We start from the raw sequence: 19464 nt of genomic DNA on the forward strand, positions 1-19464 counted from the left end.
GATCCTTGGTCACCCTTGGTCACACAGGAAAAGAGGTCTCTGTCACTGTTTATATCGTGGCTAGCTGGACCTGAGGAGAGAGTCCCTTGGCAATATTACTCTGCAGAGCCTCTCTCATAAATTTCAGAGGAAGGGTTGTGAATTCATCTTTCCTGTGAACTGTCCACCTTGACTTGCCTGTCAGGTGCTTTGTAGGAGATTCTGAAAAGGTGGGGAGATTTGAAACTGTTATGGGCAGAGTGGTCACTTTTTATAGCATCTCTGGACACACACACACACACACACACACACACACACACAGTTTATATACAGCTTCAAGGGGGTCAGGAACTCCAGTTTACTTTATTATTTTATTTTATTTTATTTTATTTTATTTTATTTTATTTTATTTATATGAAATTCATCGTCAAATTGGTTTCCATACAACACCGAGTGCTCATCCCAACAGGTACCCTCCTCAATGCCCATCACCCACTTTCCCCTCCCTCCCACCCCCATCAACCTTCAGTTTGTTCTCAGTATTTAAGAGTCTCTTATGGTTTGCCTCCTCCCGTCTGTAGCTTTTTCCCCCCCTTCCCCCCTAGTTTTCTGTTGAGTTTCTCAGGATCCACATAAGAGTGAAAACATATGGCATCTGTCTTTCTCTGCCTGACTTACTTCACTTAGCATAACACTCTCCAGTTCCATCCACGTTGCTACAAATGGCCAAATTTCATTCTTTCTCATTGCCAAGTAGTATTCCATTGTATATATAAACCACATCTTCTTTATACATTCGTCAGTTGATGGACATTTAGGGTCTTTCCATAATTTGGTTATTGCTGAAAGTGCTGCTATAAACATTGGGGTACAAGTGCCCCTAGGCATCAGCACTCCTGTATCCCTTGGGTAAATTCCTAGCAGTGCTATTGCTGGGTCATAGGGTAGATCTATTTTTAATTTTTGGAGGAACCTCCACACTGTTTTCCAGAGCTGCTGCACCAGTCTGCATTCCCACCAACAGTGCAAGAGGGTTCCCATTTCTCCACATCCTCGCCAGCATCTATAGTCTCCTGATTTGTTCATTGTAGCCACTCTGACTGGCCTGAGGTGGTATCTCAGTGTGGTTTGGATTTGTATTTCCCTCATGAAGGAACTCCAGTTTAAAAACCCATTCTCAGGGGCGCCTGGGTGGCTCAGTCAGTTAAGTGGCCGACTTCAGCTCAGGTCACGATCTCGCGGTCCGTGAGTTCGAGCCCCGCGTCGGGCTCTGGACTGATCGCTCAGAGCCTGGAGCCTGCTTCTGATTCTGTGTCTCCCTCTTTCTCTGCCCCTCCCCCATTCATGCTCTGTCTCGCTCTGTCTCAAAAAAAAAAAAAACGTTAAAAAAAAAAAAACCCATTCTCAGGACTCCTAATTTTGGCTCAGGTCACGATCTCACAGTTCATGACTTCAAGCCCTGTATCAGGCTCCACACTGATGGTGCAGAGCCTGCACAGGATTCTCTCTCTGCCCCTTCCCCTCTCGTTCTGTCTCTTTCTCTCTCAAGAAACAAATTATATATATATATATATATATATATATACACACACACATATATACACACACACACATATATACACATATATATACACATATACATATACACATATATATACACATATATACACATACATATAGTTTGTTTCATATATATATGTATATATATATATGAATATATGTATATATAATTTGATTTTGGCTCAGGTCATGATCTCACTCTCTGTGAGATCGAGCCCTGAATTGGGCTCTGTGCGGAGCATGGAGACTGCTTCAGAGTCTCTCTCTCTCTGCCCCTCACCACCTCTCAAAACAGTAAAAACAAAAACCCATCCTCTATAGGATGGCATAAACAGGATGTTCCAGGTTGGGGATGACTACATATTAATCGGGGCTACCTCATATGTGAGTGAATAAATATGTGAAAAATGCCAAGTTAATGTGAAAAACAGAGCAATGCAGTGGGTTTTCTGTTCCTGCTTTAAACTGTCATAACTAAAAAAAAGCATAGTACTGGAGGAAGGCGGCAAGATGGCGGCTTAGGAGGACGCTGGGCTCACCGCACGTCCTGCTGATCACTTAGATTCCATCTACACCTGCCTAAATAACCCAGAAAACCGCCAGAGGATTAGCAGAACAGAGTCGCCGGAGCCAAACGCAGACGAGAGGCCCACGGAAGAGGGTAGGAAGGGCGGCGAGGCGGTGCGCGCTCCACGGACTGGCGGGAGGGAGCCGGGGCGGAGGGGCGGCTCGCCGGCCAAGCAGAGCCCCCGAGTCGGGCTTGCAAAAGCGGAGGGGCCGGGCGGACTGTGTTCCGACAGCAAGCGCGACTTAGCGTCTGGGAGGTCAGAAATTAACAGCTCTGCTCGGAAAGCGGGAAGGCTGGAGGACAAAGGGAGGGAGAGCTGCTGAGCCCCCTGACAACAGAGCTCAGTTTGGTGGGGAACAAAGGCGCTCGCCAGCGCCATTTCCCCCGCCCATCCCCCAGCCGAAATCCCAAAGGGAACCGGTTCCTGCCAGGGAACTTGCTCGCTCCGCGCAAACACCCAACTCTGCGCTTCTGCGGAGCCAAACCTCCGGCAGCGGATCTGACTCCCTCCCGCTGCCACAGGGCCCCTCCTGAAGTGGATCACCTAAGGAGAAGCGATCTAAGCCTGCCCCTCCTGCCCCCGTGCACCTTGCCTACCCACCCCAGCTAATACGCCAGATCCCCAGCATCACAAGCCTGGCAGGGTGCAAGTAGCCCAGACGAGCCACAACACCCCACAGTGAATCCCGCCCCTAGGAGAGGGGAAGAGAAGGCACACACCAGTCTGACTGTGGCCCCAGCGGTGGGCTGGGGGCAGACATCAGGTCTGACTGCGGCCCCGCCCACCAACTCCAGGTATACACCACAGCACAGGGGAAGTGCCCTGCAGGTCCTCACCACGCCAGGGACTATCCAAAATGACCAAGCGGAAGAACTCCCCTCAGAAGAATCTCCAGGAAATAACAACAGCTAATGAGCTGATCAAAAAGGATTTAAATAATATAACAGAAAGTGAATTTAGAATAATAGTCATAAAATTAATCGCTGGGCTTGAAAACAGTATACAGGACAGCAGAGAATCTCTTGCTACAGAGATCAAGGGACTAAGGAACAGTCACGAGGAGCTGAAAAACGCTTTAAACGAAATGCATAACAAAATGGAAACCACCACAGCTCGGCTTGAAGAGGCAGAGGAGAGAATAGGTGAACTAGAAGATAAAGTTATGGAAAAAGAGGAAGCTGAGAAAAAGAGAGATAAAAAAATCCAGGAGTATGAGGGGAAAATTAGAGAATTAAGTGATACACTAAAAAGAAATAATATACGCATAATTGGTATCCCAGAGGAGGAAGAGAGAGGGAAAGGTGCTGAAGGGGTACTTGAAGAAATCATAGCTGAGAACTTCCCTGAACTGGGGAAGGAAAAAGGCATTGAAATCCAAGAGGCACAGAGAACTCCCTTCAGACGTAACTTGAATCGATCTTCTGCACGACATATCATAGTGAAACTGGCAAAATACAAGGATAAAGAGAAAATTCTGAAAGCAGCAAGGGGTAAACGTGCCCTCACATATAAAGGGAGACCTATAAGACTCGTGACTGATCTCTCTTTTGAAACTTGGCAGGCCAGAAAGAATTGGCACGAGATTTTCAGGGTGCTAGACAGAAAAAATATGCAGCCAAGAATCCTTTATCCAGCAAGTCTGTCATTTAGAATAGAAGGAGAGATAAAGGTCTTCCCAAACAAACAAAAACTGAAGGAATTTGTCACCACTAAACCAGCCCTACAAGAGATCCTAAGGGGGACCCTGTGAGACAAAGTCCCAGAGACATCACTATAAGCATAAAACATACAGACATCACAATGACTCTAAACCCGTATCTTTCTATAATAACACTGAATGTAAATGGATTAAATGCGCCAACCAAAAGACATAGGGTATCAGAATGGATAAAAAAAGCATAGTACTGACACAAATACATAACGCTGATCCATGGAAGAGAATAAGGAGAGGGATCCAAGTCAATTCAGAAAGAGCATTTGATAAAGGTGATGGTGTCACTCAGGGTCGCATCACAGGAGGGGAACCACCGTCAAGGACACGGAACAGCAGTTCTCAGTAGAGGTGACCTGGCCCCAAGGGACATTTCTCAACCTGTGGACACATGTTTTACAAGCACAACTAAGGGGCAGGTCCACTAGTATGTAATCGGTTGAGGTCCCAATGCTGCTAAACTTCCTACAATGCACAGGACAGCCTCCCATAACAGAATTACCCAACCCCGATGTTAACAGCAATGAGACTGAGAAACCCTGATACAAAGGGTTGATTATAGAACCTCAAGCAACAATGGGAGCTAGGCCCTGAGTCACCAGAGGGCAGCCAGGAAGAAAAACGGATGTGGAGCTGGTGAGAAAAAGGACAAACTTGGGTAAACCAGGGAGGATAAGCTGGAATCCACGAGAAACAACTGGAACCTGTGAGTATGTCTCGCCACCTTGATGCCACAGGTGACCTGCTGGAGAAGCTGGTGCTCGGTGCCAATGACCTATGTGTGCAACTGGCCCAGGACTCAGAGAGGCCGCGGAAGCCCCAGTGCTGGTTGACGCCCCAAGCCAACCACACGCGAGAACACCTTGCCCTCTACGATGACCTTCAAAGCCCAAGAGCCACCATGTTACCTCCACCTTGTAATTTTTTCTCATAGTCATCCCTAACCCAGAACCGTACGGGAAAGGGAATTTGGGGAAGTTGAGTTCTAGTTTAGCTGAGTTGACAGAGTTCAAAGTCATCATGGTGATACTGTAACAGTGGAGAGGGCTGCCTCGCTTAATACATAGGGTTACAACAAGTTGCACCTATTTGAAAGACAAGAAGCTTCAAGCCTTGCCTAGTGCATGTATAAAATTAAATTAAGAAAATGGAGAAAATCCATGGAAAAAAGAGAAAACATCCTCTTTTTGGTTTTCTAAGCAAATGAAGAGTTGCTTAGCTTTACTCACATTCATGAACACGGACACCAAAAACAGACTTTTTGCCTACAAGATTATTGAAACTTAAAATGATGGAGGCCATCGGGGTGCCTGGGTTAAGACGGTTAAGCGTCCCACTCTTGATTTTGGCTCAGGTCATGATCTCACAGTTTGTGGAATTGATCCCCGAGTTGGACCCTGAGCTGACAGCACAGAGCCTACTTGGGATTCTCTCACTGCCTCTCTCTCTGCCCCTCCCCTGCTCACGCTCACTCTCTCTCAAAATAAATAAATAAACTTGCAAAAAAAAGATGGAGTGCTTCCAAGGGTGGTTAGGGTAGGGGGAGAAGGGTAATCACATTCATCGTCGGTTATTGTGGACGAAATGTGCTCCTCCCCAAATTCTTATGTTACAACCTTACTGCTCTGTGAGGTGGTGTTAGGAGGTGGAACCTTTGGGGAGCACTTCGGGTTAGATGGGTCATGAGGGTGGAGCCTTCACCAGTGCAGTTAATGCCTTTATGAGAGCCACAAGAGAGCCTGTATCCTTTCTCTGCTTTCCGCCATGTGAGATTTCAACAAGAAGTCTCCTGTCACCCTGATCTTAGACTTCCGCTCTATAGAACTGTTGTTTATGAACCACCCAGTTTATGGTATTTTGGTACAGTGGTCTGAGCTGACTAAGACATTGCTGTCACTATGGGGACACCGGGGTGGCTTAGTTGGTCAAGTATCTGATTTTGTCTCAGGTCATGCATGACCTCACGGTTCGTGAGTTCGAGCCCCGAGTTGGGCTCTGTGCTGACAGCTCAGAGCCTGGAGCCTGCTTCGGATTCTGTGTCTCCCTCTCTCTGCCCCTCCCCCACTCATGCTGTCTCTCTCTCTCTCTCAAAAATAAACATTAAAAATTTTATATATTAAAAAAAGACATTGGTATCACTATGAATCAAAGCAGCATTTTTGACTGATTTTCAGACACATGGGCATCAAAATACATGTACCTTTTTGTCATACTGATCCAACTTCTTGGAACGGAATGAATAACAATAATGTCAGGTTTCTCTTTTTCTTTTTTAAAGTTTTATTTGTTTTCAAATTAGCTAACTTACAGTGTAGTCTTGGCTTCAGTAGATTCCAGTGATCCATCACCTACGTATGATACCCAGTGCTCATCCCAACAAGTGCCCTCCTCAATGCCCATCACCCATGTTCCCCTCTCCCCCTCCCCCCATCCACCCTTAATTTGTTCTCTGTATTTAAGAGTCTCTTATGGTGCCTCCCTCTTTGTTTTTATCTTCTTTTTCCTACCCTTCCCCTATGATCATCTGCTGAGTTTCTCAAATTTCAAATATGAGTGAAATCATATGATATCTGTCTTTCTCTCACTGACTTATTTCACTGAGCATAATAATGTTAGTTTTTAAAGCTATAGGCTCAAGTTTATGAATCACATCCTTGCTAACACGGAGACAACAAAATACATCATGCTACGTATTTGGGATATTTGTACCATTATGGAGACCAATACCACTCTTCATTGGGTGTCTGGTTAGTGCAAATAATATACGGTTAATGGAAATTAGAGAGGTTCCATATTGGAAAAAATCCTGCAAAAGAAAATGGGTGGGGGGGGCAAATGTTTAATAGTGGACAGTGGTTGCAGTATGTGTGTGTGTATGTGTGTGTGTGTACAAGAGGATCAAGCCACCCAGGGAAAAACAATAGTATGTGTAGATACTGATTGTGTAATGTGTACTTCCTCCAGAGACCTTACTATTTCCAGAAATGTGTCTATCCTAGATGTAAAGACTTGGGGTACCTACACATTCTTACGGGAGCCATTTTCTATGGGATCTTTATTTATGTATGCTGGGGGTTTTTTCTCATGGAACCATCCCTCGATGCTACCCTATGTCCAAACACAAGCACCATCCTCCCTCTTACAGCTAATTCCTGCTCATCTTTCAAGCTTCGGGGCTACCTCCTTCAAGGTCTTCTCAGAGCCCCCTCCAGTCTCACAGTCTGGGGAGGGCGTCCCTCCTCTGGCTTCTCAATGGGCCACACGTGTCCAGTCGTAGCACTTGCCCTACCTACCTCCACACTGATCTCTTGATTTGCTCACAACATGCCACCTGATGTGCAATCCATGTGTGCTGGCTAAATTAATTTCAGATTTCCTGATAGATACTTTGGGAAAATATATTGTGTGTATGCGTGTGTGTGGCCTTGAGAATAACGCCACAATTCCTATGAGCCTAACATTAAAACAATCAGGGTGAGGAAAGTCTATATTATGACAGCTCTGTTCCTACCCACTGCCTTCAAGTGCCCTGCTCCTCACTCTGTCTGATGACAATGCATGCATTGAGATTTTTCCTCCTCACCTGGCTGGTGTTCTGATATTCTGGGGAAGATATATTTTAATTTTAACATTAAAGAGTAAAAATATATTGGGCACCACTTGACTCCCATCAGCCACGTGGAATGTCATGTTTGTGTCAACACGTTCAGGGCCCAGAGACTGCTTACAGAGCTGTCACGCGGCCTAATGCTCTCTCACGTGGCGTGGAGATGTCAGAGCCAGCTCAGTGAATTTGTATTTATAGCCGGAATGGACCTTCCGAAAAGCTGAGAAAACTCCCGCACTGCCTACATGTGTGTGAATCCTCAGGTCCATGTGAACACCACAGGAAAGGGCCTCTGTCCTTTGCTCCCCCTGTGACCCTCTACGTGGCCAGGCAAGATGGCGAAATGGCTGCCATTTCTTGAGAGCCAATGTGTACCAGCACTTTTCTTCAGTGATCTAATTTAATGATCTCCAAAAAAAAACTTATCTTTTTTTTTGGATGTTTATTTATTTTGAGAGCGAGCAAGCAGGGGAGGGGAGGGAGAGAGGGAGAGAGAGAATCCCAAGCAGGCTCCCCACTGTCGGCACAGAGTCCAACGTGGGGCTCAAACCCACAAACCGTGAGATCATGACCTGAGCCAAAACCAAGAGTTGGATGCTTAACTGACTGAGCCACCCAGGCGCCCCAAAGCTTATCTTTTTTTAAAATGAGGAATTGGGAGCTCAGGAAGATTAAGAAAGAAAGATTTGGGTTTTCTCCCCAACCTCCCAGCTGAAAAGTGGTAATTCTTGAACCTCCAAGTCAGACTGTGCTCCCTCCTTCTATCCTTAGATGGCACTTGAGAAATTCTCCAGAGGACAGGGCAATGCCTCATCTGCATGGAGTCTCATTGGAGCACAGGGTGGCTTCCTGGCCTCCCCTGGTGTCAGCCACCCCAGCTATAGACTCCAACCCCTGAGCTCCAATCTCAAATCCGAAGGCTGAGCCTCAGAAAGGCTGGTCAATCTTTGCCAAGTATTTATTGATTGATTGATTATTTAAAACAATTAAAAAAAAATTTTTTTTTCAATGTTTATTTATTTTTGGGACAGAGAGAGACAGAGCATGAACGGGGGAGGGGCAGAGAGAGAGGGAGACACAGAACCGGAAGCAGGCTCCAGGCTCCGAGCCATCAGCCCAGAGCCTGACGCGGGGCTCGAACTCACGGACCGCGAGATTGTGACCTGGCTGAAGTCGGACGCTTAACCGACTGTGCCACCCAGGCGCCCCTAAAACAATTTTTTAATGTTTATTTATTTTTGAGAGAGACAGAGTGCAAGTGGGGGAGGGACAGAGAGAGAGAGGGAGACACAGAATCTAGACACAGATGGAGCACAGAGCCTGACACGCTTCTCAAACTCACCAACTGCGAGATCATGACCTGACCCAAAGTCGGATGCTTTAACGGACTGAGCCACCTAGGCGCCCCTTTGTCAAATATTTAAATAGGGAATTTATGTGCTTTGAAAGTTACCTTTCTGGAGTGGCTGCTTTAGACTCATGTGTAGATGGTCAGAGAGCAGCAGTCTCTGGGACTAGGCCAAGACAGGGCACTAGAGGCCAAGGGGCTCCAGAGAGAAACAGAGAGCACCCTGTTTCTTGACTTTCTAAGTTTTGGGTTCTAAGCCCTCATGAGGCCCAAAGAACTCTTACAGTCAGCATTTGAGATAACCCCATATCCTGATAATGAACTCTGATTTTACTCAATTGAATCCTGACTATGTGTCATGTTATTTTGGTCCCCAAGTTGTACCCTATATCCAGAAGGTTTGGTGCCCCCTGGTTCACCACTGCTGGGTGCAAACTGCCATTAATCACCATGGCTTCCAGAAGGTTGCCAAGGGTGATTTAGCTGAATGATGCAGCCTATAGTCCCACTTGTGGTAGACTCAGTACAGCGGCTCCTACAATGGCCTTTACTTCCTGTCTCACTTCCTCATGTGCTAGTATGTGCCTTTCCCCTCAGACTACACTCATCCCGGCCCTTAGGGGATGTGGATGTTTTACTGTCGCCATATTCAGGGTAGCTTTTGGCTCTGAAGCCTGAGCCTGGGCTTTCAAGGGTGCATCCTGGTGACTATCCAACTGTTAAGGCATGAGTGCTAACTACGGAGGACATCTTTCTCTTTAAGATTCTGGGGAAAGTCTTTGATCTAGGTTGGGTCACCTGTCCACCTCTTGTTTAGGGGAGAAGAACCTTCATTTATGGCCCCCATCAAGATCATGACGAAGGGGACACCACTCTTCAAAAGGGAAATAGGGTGCTGTTATTAACAAAAAAAAGCAAGGAAACATGGCCTCCACATGTCCACTGGTACCTGAGACTTTGATGTGTACCTTTGGCTCGTGCTCACCTGTTTCCTTATTATACCGAGGCAAGTGGGAAGGGTTGCTTTCTTCTTTCCCCACCTATGCTGCAGCTGCTTTTAAAGTTGGATTTCCCACCTTCAAATGAGATTCCCTGTATTCATAGAACTCCAACTCAACCTGCATTTAAAAAATAAATATGTAGGCTGGCATTGTAGGGTCCCTTCAGGGCCTACCATATCCTTTGGCACGAGCTGGATCCCATGAAGCCCTGAGGGTACCTATTGTTTGTGTCAAGCTTCTTTTGTTGCTTTGGCATTTCTCTCTCTCTCTCTCTCTCTCTTTTTTTTTTTAAGAAATATCTTGCCTGGATTTAAAAAACAAATTTTTTTTTTAATGTTTATTTATTTTTGAGACAGAGGGAGACAAAACACAATGGGCAGAGAGAGAGGGAGACACAGAATCTGAAACAGGCTCCAGGCTCTGAGTGGTCAGCACAGAGCCTGACGCGGGGCTGGAACTCACGGACTGTGAGATCATGACCTGAGCCGAAGTCGGACACTTACCCGACTGAGCCACCCAGGCACCCCTAGATTTTTTAAAAGTCTATTTATTTATTTTTGAGCGAGAGAGAGTGGAGGAGGGGCAGAGAGACAGGGACAGAGACAATCCCAAGCAGGCTCCACAGTCAGTGTGGAGCCTGCCGTGGGGCTCAAACCCATGAACTGTGAGATCATGACCTGAGCCGAAATCAAGAGGCAGATGCTTAACCGCCTGAGCTGCCCAGGTGTCCCTCATGGTTTTTTAAAATCTTCGTGAAAAGTCTTCAAGTTCTGGGTTTCCCTCTCTTCCTGGGCAACTGTCGCATCCCAAAAGGCAGCTATTAAATGTGTTTTGGTGACCCTAAAGGCTTGTAGGCTCAAAGATCCTGAATGAGAAACAATGGTATTGTCTTCAGCTTGAAGAGGTTTGCTCCCAGAATGTCATGGTCACCCAGACGCAGTGATGGTGACGAAAGGCAGATGTATGTGGTCTGCTGGTGCTGAGAGACAGTCCATCACCAACGGTCCCCCTGGCTGTGCGCCTCTTCCAGGCTCTCCCCAGGTCTTTGCACAGAGGTGGGGAAAGAGCCACGGGTGAGGACCTTCGCAGGAGGTCGCAGCCCCCTCCCCACCTTGCGCCCGCAGACACATCCCAAGCTTCTTTAAGCCAGCATTATGATTTTCATCTCCAATTGTTGAATAAGTGCAACTTGAAGCTTAGATGCCTTATTTATTTGAAAATCAAATTTAACTCCTTCCCACACAGCCCAGATGTTCCCTCACTTTGCCTATTTTGATTTCCTCTTGATGGGAGTGATGACTGATGGAAATTAGGGCCCGTGGAGGTGTCCTTGCAAAACAGCCTCATGCTCCTTGAAGGATTCCTGACCTGCAGACTCCCCATCTCTTCGTCCACAGCTTCCCTGCCACCTCTAGACCCTGGTGATATTGCACCTGAACTTGGGAGATGTGTAAGCCTGCTAATTCAGGCATCCTCCAGCAGCCTGCATATGCCAGCACATCACAGAGACGGATGGAGAGCCAGAGTAAAAATAAACCTAAAATAAATGGTATTTGAAGACCTTGAAACAGATTAATTTAGACGTGGTTTGAAAAGGAGTGGGTTGGCTTTTTTTTTTTTCTTTAATGTCTTAGCTGGGATTTGGGGATTTTTTTTTTTTTAATGATAGAGCAAAAAGTTCAAATTCTATCCCTTTAATTTCTTACTCTAAATTGCTGCAGAGTGTAATGAAGGCTCAACTTGGCTCAAATATTTTTCCTTTGTGCAGATCGGGCACTCAATTAATGAGAGGACACTCCCGCTGCTGGGTACAAGAAAGATTGTTCTCTTCTAGCTCCCACTGCAGAGAGGGGGAGAGGCAGATATTAAACACCGTTCAAAAAAAAATTAAATAAGTAAAGTGGAGTCCTGGTCCTTGAACTACCTCTAAGAGATATCATGTTACATTTTTTTCAGGGTTTCCTAGGAAACCAGTTCGGTGTAAAAACGTATTCTTTGTCTTCTGCTCTTTGCAAAATTGTTTGAACCATCATATCTCATAAAAGGTTGCTTCACAGGCAATTTGAACAGCATTTAAAAAAAAAAGCGCTTAATCTGCAGTTTGCTGCCCCAATGACGGCGCTACACCTTTATCGGGGGCTTGAATGCTTGATTGTATTTGCTGTAGACGGATAAGATTACGCCATTATTTCTGAAGTGTCTGTGAAATCAAATCTTGTTGTCTTTTTTGCCTTCAAATCATGAGTCTCCCCCCCCCCCAACACACCCAAGTTGCACTAAAATATCTCCTAAAATAGTTTTAGGAGGTTCTTATCAGCACTTACACAGCAAAGCATCAGCGAAGGGAGAAATAAACCTCTCTCTCTCTCTCTCTCTCTCCTCTCTCTGATATTCAGCACGCATGGGCTTGGTCTCCAGAGCTGATGTGCTAATGCGTCCCCAATGTCACCACCAGCTCAGAGTCCCCTAATGCTTGCTCTGCCATCATGATTTATATTACATTACATATATTACATTACATGCATACATTTCTATCATTACATAGTTATCGTTGTGCAAACGATGAAGATTCTTGAAGGTGCTGTGGAGTGGGGAATCTCATGAGGGTCAAGGATTTAGGGAATTGGAAAGTTTGATTGTTTTTAATACTTGAGATTTCAGCTCCTAACTTTACGTCCTATGTAAAAAGCCCTCGGAAAACAGGACGAGCGTCGCCACAGTACTGACGTGGGCGTGCACGTATGGACAATCCGTGGGGTGGGCTGCATGTTGTCTGGGTTATTGGAAGTGTCCCTAAGGGATTAGTGTGATTCCCATCCCTGGTGTCATTAATCACCTAGCTCCCTACAGGGTTGGCTATCTCTTGGTTTCCAATAGGCTTTCTTTGTCATGTTAAAAAAGAAAAGAAAAGAAAAGAAAGCATTCCCTAGCTCACCTCCCCTAATAAGACACAGGATGACTAAAAGCACTGGCTATGGGTTCCACCAAATGGCTATGGGTTCGACCCAAATGTACACCCTGGGTCTGCCAATTACTAGCTCAGTGAACGTGGGAACGTTCTTTAACCTCTCCATGCCTCAGATGCCTTACCTTTCCAAAAGAAAGAACAAAGGGTAGGATTCTCATAAGGATTGAGGGGGCTAATGCTGGGGAAACACATAAGCCAGTACTTGGCATCCGTTGGTGAGCGTGGGATTCATGCTATGGCTATTATGACGGCCACGGCAATTCCTTAGCAATAATATCGTTTCTGTATGGATGTGAGTGGAGACTCACCCCTTACCATCTTATGTCTGATGATAACTTAGTTTAGCAAATGATTTGTGGTGCACCTACAACTTATCCAGCTCAGTGTGGACTATGGACTTATAAAGGTAAAAATAAATAAATAAATCGGGGCGCCTGGATGGCTCCGTTGGTTGAGCGTCTGACTTCGGCTCAGGTCATGATCTCATGGCTTAAGAGTTCAAGCCCCACTTCGGGCTCTGTGCTGATGGCTCAGAGCTTGGAGCCTGCTTCGGATTCTGTGTCTCTCTCTCTCTCTGCCCCTCCCCCAATCACACTCTGTCTCCCTCTGTCTCTCAAAAATGAATAAAAGTTAAAAAAAAATTTTAAGGTAGGGGCGCCTGGGTGGCGCAGTCGGTTAAGCGTCTGACTTCAGCCAGGTCACGATCTCGGGGTCTGTGAGTTCGAGCCCCGCCTCAGGCTCTGGGCTGATGGCTCGGAGCCTGGAGCCTGTTTCCGATTCTGTGTCTCCCTCTCTCTCTGCCCCTCCCCCGTTCATGCTCTGTCTCTCTCTGTCCCAAAAAAAAAAAAAAAAAAAAGTTGAAAAAAAATTTTTAAGGTAAAAACAAACAAACAAACAAACAAATAAATAAAAATACAGTTCCTGCCCTTGATATGCTAATAGGTGAATGGAGAAGCATATCTTTCCAATACATGGTGCTACACATTCGAGATCTTTATGCTTTGGAGGGGAGGAGGGAAGGGGAGCCCAGTACTGCCTGGGAGCTCAGGGTAAGCTTGGTAGAGGCAGGTGGTGATGTAGCATGTGCAGTGGCTGATTAAAATTTATTTTTGTAAAATGTGTATGTGCACCTATGCACACATGCACACATATATTACATGTATGTACTATGCAATAAGATTTAGGTGTTCTTCTGTGTACAGAATGTGGCAGATTGCTGACTTCCTGCAGTATGCATTCCCGCTCCATTTTTCATTTTTGGTTTTTTTAAAAATTATTTTAGAGAGAGCATGCAAGTCAGGGAGGGTGGCAGAGGGAGAGGGAAAGACAATCTTAATCAGGCTCCACGCTCAGCATGGAGCCAGACACGGGGCTCTATCCCACCAAGTGTGAGATCATCACTTGAACTAAAATCGAGAGTCGGACCCTCAACTGACTGAGCCACCCAGTCACCCCTCCTTCCTATTTTTAAAGCACTATGTGTTCCCAAGTGTTAGCAGGTCACAAGGCACTAAAGTCTACACTCCCCAGCCTCCCTTGCTGCCGGATGTAGCCACAGCTGTGAGTGTACTTGTGTTCCTAGGATGTGAACTAAGGTATTCTGTGCCACTACGGAATAGCCCCTAAAAATGGCTGGGTATGCTCCATCCACTCTTTCCTTTGCCTTCCCTGTTGTTGGAGAAGTTGGCATGAAGAGAAATGTCTTGATCAGAAGATTAAAGCCACACGTGGAAGATTACAGAGCTGCCCCACCAGTGATGGATCCCGTGCTGTGGGGCTGTTGCTTAAGAGTGACACAAATTTCTATCTTTTGTTCAGCTGCCTTGTTCCGGCAGTACTTTGTTGCAGAAGTTAAGTCTGTATGTGACAGAGTATGGTATCAGGCAGTGAATTAGGAACTGGGTTACCCACTTCTTGCCATCAAATCTGTTGCCAACGAGCAGTGTGTTTTTGAGCAATGTCTCAAAATGATTTATTCATCTCCAAAAAGAGGGGCTTTCAGCACCATGAGATAATGGCTATCACTTACATTTTTGGTATGATGCTTTACTCTTTTTTTTTCTTAAAATCTTTTAATGTTTATTTATTCTTGAAACAGAGACAGAGTGTGAGCAGGGGAGGTGCTGGGAGAGAGGGAGGCACAGAATCTGAAGCGGGCTCCAGACTCCGAGCTGTCAGCACAGAGCCTGAGGTGGGGCTCGAATTTGGGAACTGAGACCATGACCTGAGCCGAAGTTGGACGCTTAACCGACTAAGCCACCGAGGTGCCCTGCTTTATTCTTATAGCAAAGTAGTTTCTCTCTCTCTCTTTAAAGTTTATTTATTTATTTTGAGAAAGAGAGAGCTAGCACAAGCAGGGGAAGGGCAGAGAGAGAGAGGGAGAGAGAGAGAGAATACCAAATAGGATCCACGTGGTCAGAGCAGAGCCCCTCGCGGGGCTTGGACTCACAAACCCTGAGATCATGGCCTGAACTGAGATCAAGAGTCAGACACTTAACCAACGGAGCCACCCAGGCGCCCGTGTCACAAAGTAATTTTTCTCTTAAAAGAAATGTCTCAAGTCTCTGGCCAGGAGATGGGACAAGGCTTGGGGCTAAGCAAGCAGTTACTTCCATCCAGGTTAACCACAGCTGAGATTCTGAGGTAGGAATGGCCCTGGGACCAGGCAGGGCAACAACGTAGGTGTGTGCAGGGAAAAGGGCCATGAGAATCGGCTCGAAGAGCAAGTCAGCAAGCAGATGGGCAATCCAAGGCCTCCAGGCATCCTGTACTGGTGCCCAGGAGCCTCCTGGACAAAAGGGGTGAGTGACCTTATAGTTTTGTTCTTTGTAGTGCATTCTGGGTCCATTCTGGGGTCCAGAGAGTCCTGCCCAGAGGCACCAGTTCAGGCTAAGCAGATAGGACTTCCCAGATAGCACAGGAGGCCCGACTGAATGATGGTAAGTTCTGTTCTCCCCAGACCAGCCATGGGGGAATGGCAGAGGACGGCCCTGAGGTGTTCAGAGCCCCCCAGGCCTCCGTGCAGGCATCCTGTGGCACAGATGGCTATACGTGTGACAAAGAGCCAGAACTCTATCCGGCCAAGCAGGGCTTTTGTTTAACCAGTTCTGGCTGGCTGCTTTTGTTGGCAGATAAGGAGTATTTAGGGGAGAGAAAAAAGAGACATTTTCATTATCAGCAGGATGGGGGACTCAGAGTCATTTATTTAATCTGAAGATTTCGAGGACTGGGATCTTGTGTGTGAATGCCAAGTTGGAGAAGAAGGACATGGTGGGATTTGGAGTTTTTCAGGCGCCGGTAAAACATTCACCTCAGTTGACTTTTACACACTCCTGTGGGGTAGGCAGGACAGCCATGATTTAAATCGATTTTGCAGCTGGAGAAGGTGAATTGTGGAGAGTTTGAAAGACCACCCCGCAGTCACAGAGGCCAGCTCAGACTAGAAGCCAGGCCCACGGACTCACCACGGGTGTGCTTTCTAAGCGACTTTGTCTTGGGAGAAGCCGAAACTCCCAGTTGCCAGATTAGGGATGACTGTTCTAAGAGCCTCTGGGGACTGGCCTCTGTGGGGGCTGGTCTCGGGGCACCTCACCCTCACGACGCCACCACCACTGAGCCCTGGTCTGTCCCTGGGCCCAGGCCTGTCTGCTGTTCTGGCCAAGTAATTAGAGAGGACCTTTTTGGGTTACTCTCTCTGGAGGACAGAAAGAGCCCTTTGGTTTCTGGATTAGAAAGCTCCCCAGATTGAATGACGAGGAGAAGTTTTTGATCTCACTATTACAGTCACCTAATTAAAACGAAATGCAGATGGTCCAACACCTAGTAATTTTCACCTCACGTACTTTGGATCCAAATACAGCCCTTCCCTACTGACTTACACTGTTTAAATTACAAAGTCAGAAGGAAATATGACTGTTTACCTATTTCTATTCATACATATAAGTCTAACACATTCTTTCTTCTCCCCAAGCAGGAAATGTGATCACAGATCTTCACCCTGGAAACAAAGAGGGATGAACCTTTGGTTCTTAAATAAAACACCAGTAAGAATTTAAATCAGCCAACACCTATGTCAAACTTCAGTAGACAATTCTGTTTCCTGTACACACAAAAAATGTATCCTTTCCCAGGAATGGAGAAGGGAGGTCTTCAGAAGAACTTTAGCATTTGATGTTGTCCTGGAATGCATCCTTTGGAGTAGAAAACTTCCCTTACAAAGTCAATCGGTTATTGACGGGCACCCTTCAGATCAGGGAATATCAGTTGTTTCAAAGGTTGCTACCTTTACTGAGTACATAATTAGATGGATATCACTGTGTAACAACTGTAATTACATATATATCTTGTACCAGTGCTACCAAAGTTGGTGGCAACAGCCTTGGTCTTTACTAAAAAGCATTAAAAAAATGTTTTTTAATGTTTATTTATTTTTGAGAGAGAGACAGAGTGTGAGCAGGGGAGGGGCAGAGAGAGAGAGAGAGAGAGAGAGAATCTGAAGTAGGCTCCAGGCTCCGAGCCATCAGCACAGAGCCCAATGTGGGGCTCAGACTCACAGATCGTGAGATCATGACCTGAGCTGAAGTAAGATACTTATCCGACTGAGCCATCCAGGTGCCCCAAAAGCATTTCTATGTATTGGGAAAAGGCTTTATGGGAACAGGGCTTCAACTGGCAAACAAACGAATACAAAGCAGAAAGAGAACAGTGCAGTTCTAAGAAGAATGGCCTTTTCCCCCTCCCTCAGAGTGAAATTGCCTAAGGCTATCCGTCATGGTGGCTAATGGAAGATGCCGGCTTCTTCTGAGGGCAGAAGAAGCTAGTTGAGTGTAGTACCTGGCTGGGCCACACTGTCCCCAGGGCAGGAGGGAGGCCAGGCGTCCCACAGCAGAGAGGTGGTCCTGCCTCTGCTGCATCCTGTGCATTCACACCAAGCAGCTTATTCATTCCAGGAGGGCTAGTCTGTGGCCAGAGCAACATGGAATATGGGCAGTGATATGGAGGAGGAAGATAGGTACTGAGGCAGAGGCCACTGCTACCTTCTGTCTCCTTCTGGGTGATTTTTTAAAATGTTTCATTTATTTATATTTTTGAGAGAGACAGAGAGAGAGTACAGGTGGGGGAGGGGCAGAGAGAGAGAATGAAATGCACGATATGAAGCAGGCTCCAGGCTTGGAGCTGTCAGCACAGAGCCCAACACAGGGCTCGAACTCATGAACTCTGAGATCGTGACCTGACCGAAGATGGACGCTTAACTGACTGAGCCACGCAGGCACCTCTGGTTCTCAACCAAATGGTCCCATCGTTGACATCAGAGAGGAAGTCGCTTTGTTGACCTGGTACCCATAGGGCCGAAGTGGCCAATGGTGCCAACGTGAAGAGCAAGAGTGATATTTCTTATTCGTCAATTACTTTCTATGAAGCGAAGGGTGAGCAAATTCTTTACCCTGGTAGGTGTAGGGACTTTCTTCTCTGTTACCAATTAACCCTGCGCTCTCTTAAGCTCCTCGAACTTCTCTTGTGATCCGTGTGGCTTGAGTAGGATGAAGAATCTGTAAAAGCTGGCCTTTCATCCCCTTTTTTTTCCACTGAGGGTCTCTGTCACTGCCCCGGAGGTGGCACGGTGCATCTCCAGAAGGGAGGTCACTGACTTTGGCTTCAGCTCTCTCTTTTCCTGCTTTGTTGACAGTTCCTAATAACACTGCTGGCATCAGGACTTTGCAGACGCAGGAAGGAAGAGTTGTGTTCTTTAACGATGGAAAAATCTTAGAGCACAATGCCCTTAAAATAGAATGTGTATGCCTAGCCTTTATTTCGGAGGCTTTATTGTTGTAACCGTGTCTCCTGGGAAATGCTGTGGGTGGCTTTTCCCCTTTGGTGAAGCGGAGTGATTGTGTAACCTGAGGTGTCCCCAAGGGGGCCGAGAGGGTGATGTCAACACACAGGTTTATGAAACATTACTCCATTTTCATGTTGATCGGTGATCCAATAGATTCCTTCTCTCCAAATTCCCCTCCCTGTAAAATGAGGATGCATCAGACATGATGCTGTTAGGAGGATCAAAGAATCCCATGGACAAGGTTAGGTCTCCAAACTGTAAAATGCCACCAATGTCAACTGTCATTGTTACTGACCATTTCTCTTGTTGAAATTCACGCTTGTGCCCTCTGTGTGCAAAATGTTCCGTGTCCACACCGGAGAACTGATACTAAGTTTGTCAAGATCGGCTCCCTTCCTTACCAACCCTGTAAATGTGGTTGAGGGCAGTTGTCATGCTGAGCAGGAGAAAACAGAGCTTTGGGCTCTCACACAGATTTTACATCATCCAGCGCATCCTAGGACCCCCTGGGAATCCCGCCTGAACCTCTTTCTTGTTGGTCTCCTGGCGTTTGGTGTTGTGTCCAATGTCACCTTCATCTGTTTCTTTTTTTGGCTGAAAATCATCAATGAAAAATGCTTCTCATTTCATGGTTACCTATTTTTCTCCTTCATTAGCATCCCCTTATTTGGACCATTATTGCAGCCCATTAACAGGACCAATGACTTGTTCTGGGGATGATCTTAATGATTCCCGAGGGAGTCTACTATGTGAAAGTGATCAGAAGAATCAAAAAGTTGCTGGTCATGGGAGTCATTGTCGACAGGGCTGAAAGGGACCCGTGTCCAGGCTCCTCTGCGAAGTGTTGGCTTCCATTCCTGAGACTACGGTTTATGATACTTCATT

Source organism: Prionailurus bengalensis, chromosome A1, assembly GCF_016509475.1.
Source record: "Prionailurus bengalensis isolate Pbe53 chromosome A1, Fcat_Pben_1.1_paternal_pri, whole genome shotgun sequence".
Taxonomy (NCBI): domain Eukaryota; kingdom Metazoa; phylum Chordata; class Mammalia; order Carnivora; family Felidae; genus Prionailurus; species Prionailurus bengalensis.